The sequence below is a fragment of the Myotis davidii genome, unplaced genomic scaffold (genome assembly GCF_000327345.1).
Source record: "Myotis davidii unplaced genomic scaffold, ASM32734v1 scaffold151, whole genome shotgun sequence".
NCBI classification, from domain to species: Eukaryota; Metazoa; Chordata; class Mammalia; order Chiroptera; family Vespertilionidae; genus Myotis; species Myotis davidii.
Window position 1 is genome coordinate 135,019 of NW_006285248.1, and position 7,930 is coordinate 142,948.

The window sequence follows — 7,930 nt, forward strand, 5'->3', positions numbered from 1 at the left end:
ACTTTTAGATTTAGTTGAAAACTTTTTTATTTCCTCTTTTAAGCTACTCATAGTGATGGCTGCAAGTTCTACAACTGTGAGTTAAATGCACAAAAGGTCGCTACTTCCCTTAATAGCCTCATCAGAAAAGAGTTGACTGCTTACTTTCTAAACATCTTCATTTATTTTCCTTTAAGTTTACTCTTGTCTCTCTAAATTTCAGAAAATACATTCTGAATAAAACTTATTTTTCTGTCAAGATAAAAACTTTCCCGTTTATACAAAAGTGTTTCAGATTGATTAATTCAGTACTTATCCTTTGGTTCACTGATTTGATGGGATACTTTCTCAAATGTTCACTCCTTAAATCACCTTCTCAAATGACCTCATTTTCATTTTTAGGAGGGGTAAATATTTCCATTATAAAGTACAAAGCTTTTTAAAATAGTTCAGGTATAGTTCATTTGATGAATGGGTCCATCGAGAAAAGTTGATTCTTTCTGAGATGTAGTCAGCCTGAAAGGAATTTTTAAAAAACTTTTAATACTTTATACTCATTTGACATTTTAAAAATGCAAGAATACCTATAATTTTTCGAATGAAAATTTTTGATTGTATGTTTATAATTCACCAATAACTCCTAATGGGTGGCCATTTTTTTTCTAGTTATCAGAGCCATTTTTTCACTTCAGGGAAAGCCTCCTGCTTCAAATAATAATAATAAGAACCCAGCACTCTAAATGAAATCCTGAAATTTGAAATCAAACACTTTTATTCCACAAATACACAACTGAGTTATGACAGAGGGAACACAGAACAGCAGAAGGGACAAAAAAGAAAAGTAAGTCATATTGTCATAGAAATAAAATAATAAAATATGTTCTACTCAGCCATATAAAAGATATATAATTGTCCTGACACAGACAAATTGAGAGTATTCTTTCTTATATTAAAGTCTAATTCTGGCTCTAGCTGGGTTGACTCAGTGGCTAGAGCACTGGCCTGTAGGCTGAAGGGTCCCAGGTTCGATTCTGGCCAAGGGCATGAACCTAGGTTGCAAGCTTGATCCCTAGCCCTGGTCAGGGTATGTGTGGGAGGCAACCAATCCATGTATCTCTCTCACATCAATGTTTCTCTCTCTCTGTCTCTCCCCCTCCCTTCCACTCTCTCTAAAACGCAATGGAAAAATATCCTTGGGTTTGGATTAACAACAAAAGGCTAATTCTGACAAAATATAATTGTTGAGTTGCTTTGTTGACAGATTTCTTTCAGAAGACTAAAAAAGCTGGTGGAGATATACTATACAAGTTATATGGCCAACAAGTAATGTGAAAAACATACTTATGATGGGGAATTCAGCAGAAAATGATCTCATCATAAAAGACTTCTAAAAGTAGAGAACAACTAGGCACCATTACATATGTATCACACTTTTTAAGAGGACAGTTCAAAACATAAAAAGAAGGTATAACCCCACACCAAACCAATGGCTAAGTGAAATGGCTCACAAGAGATGGATCTTCCTAAATTCCATTTAAATACCTGTAAACAATTCCAATAATAAAAAAGAGGGAAGTATCCAGTGGGTTTGCTGAATGACTCTCTGGAGAGAAGTTAATGGGGCTAAAAAAAAAATAGGATGAACATAACAGAGCAGCAAAATCATACAGATATAGTACCAGGAATGAGAAAACTAAAACACACACACACACACACACACACACACACACACACACACACACACACACACACACGAAGGCTTGGGAAAAAAATGCCTAAACATAACAAAAGGTTTTATAGCTACATTTAAATAAATGATTATTATCCCACCTTATACTGAGCACTTAATCCTACAAATATTTCACATACTTTATCTCACAATATCTCTTTGGAATTTGTTGGGGCAAACATAATTTCTGCAGGTGAGAAAACTGAAGCACAAGCAGATAAAGCAATTTGCCCGCCATGGCTATTAAGAGACGGGGGCGGGGGAGGGGGAATTCGGACCCAGGTTTGGTAAAATACACTATTTCTCAAAGAGAACAAGGAACTGAGAGAATCTCTGCTCAGAGAGGATGTTGTTAAGGTTGAAAGAGTACGTAGAGAAGGCAGAATTGCTCAACTTGTATTTTGTTTATCTTCTCTCAGTTTTCCAACTACGGTTGCAGAAGAACATTGAGAACTGAAACCTGAGCCTGGTGAATAACAGAGACTAAAACAACTTAATGTGAGTGTAAATCTTCAGGTCCAGATGCAATCCATTCCATATTGCTAAAGCAATAAACAAGTGTAATCACAAAGCTGCTATAATCTTGGAGAAAGAGCTCAGAAAGAGAGAACTAATCATGGCCTGGAGATGGGTCAGAGTTGCATCAAGTCTTGGGGGCTGGCAGGAGTGGGAAGCAGATTTCAGAAATTACAGACAAATAAATTTAATATTAAGCCTTAGTCAAAGCTGAGAATAGGTTATATATGAAATGGTTTTTGAATACCTAAGAATGGTTTTGAATATAATGATCACTGGATATCAGCATGAATTCAAACAGAACAAATAATGTCAAATCAACTGCACTTAGATCTTGGAAAAGAATGATTTCTAGATTTCTAATAATCGCTCACAGTTATTGAGCTCTATCTGTCAGACACTTTTCTAAGCACTTTATATGTATTACTTCATATAATCCTTCCAACAACCCATTTTATTTTATTTATTTTTAAAAAAATATATTTTGATTTTTTACAGAGAGGAAGGGCGAGGGACAGAGAGTCAGAAACATCGATCAGGTGCCTCCTGTATACTTCCACATGCTCTTGACAGGAATTGAACCTGGGACCTTTCAATTCGCAGGCCGACACTCTATCCACTGAGCCAAACCGGTTAGGGCCTAACAACCCATTTTATGGTTGAGAAAACAGAGGCTTAGAGATTAGAGTACTCACCCAAGATCACACAACTGGCAAAACCAGAAGAAAAAAAAATAGTGTATTCTGGCCAAAACAGTACTCAAGATGGTTTTCCAAGTGACTTTTGTATATATGTTGCCTGAGTGTGACTTGGATAAGCTTGCTGCTCTATCAACTTAGATGAGAAAAGTCTTTAGGAAGGGCCTTGGAAATCTTTCCTTGGAATCTGACAGGTCAAACATCATTTCTGCAGGTGAGAAAACTGAAGCACAAGCAGATAAAGCAACTTGCCCACCATGGCTATTAAGAGATGGGGAGGGCATTCGGACCCAAGTTTTAGAAAACATACTATTTCTCAAAGAGAACAAGGAACATGCTTCCAAAACTCTAAGATTCTACAATCTGGGAAAAATAAAGTAAAATTAAAGTGAAATGTAACAAGGATGTGTGTAAAGCTTTACATTTAGTTTCAAAAAGTTAAATGTGCAGTATAGAAATGGAGAAATGCTTCTTAGAAACTGTTCATAAGAGGAGTTATAAACCCAAGAGTCTAACAGGGGCTGCTACTATAATGGGTGACTAAAAGAACTGCAAACTTAAACCCCCAGGACACTGAGAATACATCTGCATCAATCTGTATACTGGTTGCCAGTCAGCCTACTTTACTAGTGTATTCATTTCTACAGTCCACATTTTTAGAGCTGTATTGATTTTTTAAAATAAGATAATGATGAAAACAATGGCATGTGACAAAATATGCTTAACAAAACCAAACAGAATAATGGTCTTCAAATATTTGAAAAGGTGTTAAGAAAATAATAGGTTTTATTCAGCATCACTGCAGAGGATAGAAGTAAACTGAAAATAACAGCACTACTTATTTACCTCACAGGTTGTTGTGAAAACTGAGCTAAGTACCTACAGTATTTAGATGAAAGAATTAACTAAGCTCCTACTTTATGCTAAATAATGCAACTGAGATACGATACTTTATTAAACCTTTGCAACAACTTGGGGAGATTTATTTAATTCTATTTTATAGAAAAGGAATTAGAGCTTGAGTAGTTGCTTGTCCAAAACTACCCAGCTAATAAGTGATGGGACTGGGTTTCAAACAAAAGTTTCCCAAAACCATTGTTCCTTCTACTATTTCATCCCACCTCCAACACCACAAAAATGGAACAGGTTTTCTTATGAGGCAATGAGCTCCTTAAATATACCTGACTTGAGTGTGAATTTTAAAAAGCTGATGTCATTAAAAAAAAGTAGTAGAAATATCTATGAGTAATGTGCAGGTTAAATATTACAAAATACAAGATATTGCTATGTTCAATAATAATTTAATTTTAATAGATGTCTTCCACTAAATTTTCATTTTATTACACCTGTTAAAACTAGCCAAATAAAATAACTTTCTAGTAATACAGTCTACTAATTTATCAGAATTATTGATAACTATTAATAAACTACATAAATGTTACACTTATAAACAAAAAAAATATTTTTAAAACTTTCAGCATGAACACAAATAGAAGAAATTAAGTGAGCTGTCATATTAGCTTCTGCCCACTCATCCCATCTGTTTTTCCTCTCCCTGTTTTGTTTTATGGAACTCTGATTTGCTTTGTAAGATGCAACAAGATGTAGGGTACAAAATATTAAAACTAAATATACGAGAAATCTAAAAGCTCTAATTTATTTTGCCTTTATGCTTCAACGAGAAAACAGACAATAGTACACATAAATTTTCATCAATTAGGTGTATCGGTTTCTAACATCTATGAATTGGCAAGCATTTCTAATACGCTTATTTGAAACATCTGGAATATGCTTTTGGGGAGCTTTCTGTCACATAGCCCATTCAAATAAGGTCATATAATCTGTCACCTTTGTTGGAGGGAATACAAAGATATCTTCAGCTCAACCTACCCTATTATTAGAGACAAGTAAAACAAAGGCCCTGGAGTTTAGGGGGTTTTAACTGAGGGTTACTTCATGGTAACAGTACAAGTTGATCTACCTTTTTCTCCCTCTTCCTCACCTGCCACCTATCTCTTAGCAATGCATCTAATTAGAAGAAGCTCTAACAGTAGCATTTTCACTCAACAAATATTTACTGAGTGCCCATTATTTGCCAGATCGTTATGAGACACTGAGGTGAGGTGACCAAAGCAGACATGACTACTGCTCTTTTTTTAAAATATATTTTTATTGATTTCAGAGAGGAAGGGAGAGGAGAGAAAGATAGAAACATCAAGGATGTGCCCTAACTGGTTTTGCTCAGTGGATAGAATGTCGGCCTGCGGACTGAAAGGTCCCAGGTTTGATTCGGGTCAAGGGCATGTAGGGGGTCTGCAGGAGGCAGCTGATCGATGTTTCTCTCTCATCGATGTTTCTAACTCTTTCCTTTCCTCTCTGTAAAAAATTAATAAAATATATTAAAAAAAAGAAACATCAATGATGAGAATCATTGATTGGCTGCCTCGTGCCCTTGACTGGAATCGAACCTGGGACCCTTCAGTCCACAGACCAACGCTCTATCCACTGAACCAAACCAGCTAGGGCCTACTGCTCTTTTTGAAGGTTACAGTATGATGTGGGCCATATACATTACACAAACATTCACATAAATAGCAAGGTAACTACAAATTATAACAAGTGATACGACGGAGTATAATACTAAGAGGACCTAATTTCAACTGGGGTCTCAGGCAAGGTGTGCCTTTAAGGAAGTGGAATTAAAGTTGAGATTTACTAAGGATAAGTAGGAGTCAGGGAAGCAGAGTGAAGCGAAGAGGATTCCAGGAAGACAAAACAAATACTTCAAAAGGAAGTTCATTATTTAGTTTAGCCAGTGTTCTTTTTGTACTCAGTAAAGGCTAAAGTGAAAAGGTAAAATGTTTTTTTTCTATTTGGAATAGCATATTTACCATGACTTTCTACGAGTAATAGGTTTTCCTGATTCAATTTAGTTTTGTGTGCCAGGAATGCTGATGAATAGGGGGTCTTTTATTCTCCTGTTGATATGTGTATTTTTTCAGCATGTAAAAAAGCATGCGGCCTTTTTCAAAGCAATACTGACCAATGTCCTGAAGTCAATGTCCATGGTTTGCCGTAACCCAGGCTTGACTTTGCTTAGTAATACTGATGTTGCTTTCAACTGCATATTGTATTATTAAAAAATTCAAATAACTTTGTGGTTGGGTTTTGTTTTTTTTTAAAGAATAGTTTGTAGCAATCCTTAAACCTATTTATGTATTTTAAAAAATATAACTATTACCTTAGATTAATATACTTTTTCTCCTAAGAGCTCACATTTGACTACATTGTTGCTGCTAAAAGTCTGCTTATCCAAAGCAGGGGTATTTCACTCTCAGTTTTTCCACGGTCAGAGACAACATAGAAAGAGCGCTCACCAGGTCTGCCCTCTGCTCAGGCACTGAAATGTTTATCCAGTACTAAGATTACAGACTGCCAGTCTGGCAATGTTGAATGAATCTATGTTGGGCTTCATCACCAATCCTTACATCAGTCCTATCTGAGAAATCGGATTGGCTGATAGCCAATGAACCATTTCTCACATGCTGTCACTATAAACTAGACATGTGAGTGGAGAAAACTTTTTTCTATACTGAAATTAAAATTCAAACATCTCCCAAGTACATTACCTCAAAGAAAATTTTTTTCCCACTAATGAGATAATTGCTCCAAAGAGGCACACACACAAGTTCAATTTGAATTACATAATGGGAGAGACTCAAAGTATTATCAGTACAGAAAATTGTGGATCATAAATATGACTATTATTAAACCAAATTAAAACTTGTATTAGCAAATAATTTCCCCATATTTCAAGTGCTGTAAAAGCAGTCTCTTTTAAAAAAGAGCAATAACTCCAACATGATGTTTACACCAACTTAAAAAGTCCTTTTAAAAATAAGAAAAAAGCCCCTCAAGAAAGTGCATTTAAATGACCACTATTCATTTAAATGAATGTGTTTTTTTCAATACTTATATAATTTTTAAAATTTAATGCCCCAAAACTTGATTAAGCTTTTTTTTTTTTTTGAGCGCGGCAGTGTTTACATGAAAAACAATCCAGTGAGAGAGAAATTTCTATTTTAAAGAGGTCACCTGATGAAACTGAAAGCTAGTAAAATCTGCATATTTAAAAGACTCACTACCTGGGATGCCTAAAAAATTAGTTTCAAGATATAAACCGGTCAACATTCCTGAATTTGAATCACCTAAAAAGTTAAATGCTATCTATATACCAAATGATTGAGCCTCGGGTGGAAACTGGCTTGCCAAATATCCCAAGCTCGTCTGATCAGACAGACTTACCACATCTATATTACCTACTCAAGCAAAGCCTAGCAACACGAAGGCTTCTGGGGCACATTTGCTCTCAATCCAGATCCTAACAGGGGAGTAGGAAAAGGTTCCGTTATAAAGGAAAACTGGCCGAGACCTGGGTAGGGTACCTTATGGATGCCTTTAGCAGCAAATCCACAGGTAATTGCCAGCCCTCACTGCATCAGAAGTCGGAAAGTGAGATCGAAGCAAAACCAGTCGCTAAAACTGTAAAAGGAAGGACGTCAGCATTCAGCACGTGTCAGAGTAACGCAGTAGTAACATTTTTCGAGGCACAAGCGAAGGCACTGAAAAGTTTCTGTTTCATTTGTGACATCTTAGAGCTCATCCAGGCTGGCTCGTACAGAGTAGTGGTGCGGGGTGTAACTTATCCTTTCTAATCAAAGATGACACCGATAGCCTGATTTCCTGTGGGGATGGGTGTGGCCGAGAGACAGCTACGTCCAAGCCGCCAATCTGTGCGTGGAAAAGTCTGCAGGTCGCACACACGCCTGCCGCTCGGTGTCTAGTCGTGCCTGCAGCCGGCGGGGCCCACGCTTCTGACTGCGATGACTTCAAACAGAATATCCAACAGGCAACCGAGTGGCGTGGGTTGTTTTTATTGCTCCAAGACACAGTTGCACTCCTCTGGGTTTCATCTTAAGAAAAACCTCCCCGGGCGGGGGGGGGGGGG